The 418-nt window shown below is 23.2% G+C and overlaps 1 protein-coding gene across 3 annotated transcripts in view; it reads left to right on the top strand.

Annotated features, from left to right (window-relative positions):
* sacs (sacsin molecular chaperone) overlaps nucleotides 1-418 on the top strand; it is a 35074-nt gene that overhangs the window by 13006 nt on the left and 21650 nt on the right. The gene's annotated exons all lie outside the window — the stretch shown is intronic.

Raw genomic sequence — 418 nt, 5'->3', positions numbered from 1 at the left:
TGCGATTAATCGCGAGTTAACTCAGGCATTGATGCGATTAATCGCGATTAAAAAAATTTAATCGATTGACAGCACTAATATATATATATATGTACATATATATATACATATATGTATATAAATATATATATATATATGTATATATATATATATGTATATAATATATATGTACATATATATATATATATATATACATATATGTATATAAATATATATATATCTATCTATCTATATATATATATATATATATATATATATATGATATACTCTATGTATCTCTAGTTTTCCCACGAACAATAGTTAAAATGGCTCTATCGCGTACAAAAATGCATGACGACATTAAGCCGTCTGCATCTATTTCACTGAGTTTTATTTTTTCCACATACTTTGAATGCATCATAAACATCTCCTCCAAACA

Source organism: Cyprinodon variegatus, unplaced genomic scaffold, assembly GCF_000732505.1.
Source record: "Cyprinodon variegatus isolate N-32 unplaced genomic scaffold, C_variegatus-1.0 Scaffold1168, whole genome shotgun sequence".
NCBI classification, from domain to species: Eukaryota; Metazoa; Chordata; class Actinopteri; order Cyprinodontiformes; family Cyprinodontidae; genus Cyprinodon; species Cyprinodon variegatus.
This window is presented reverse-complemented; position numbering and strand designations above follow the sequence as displayed.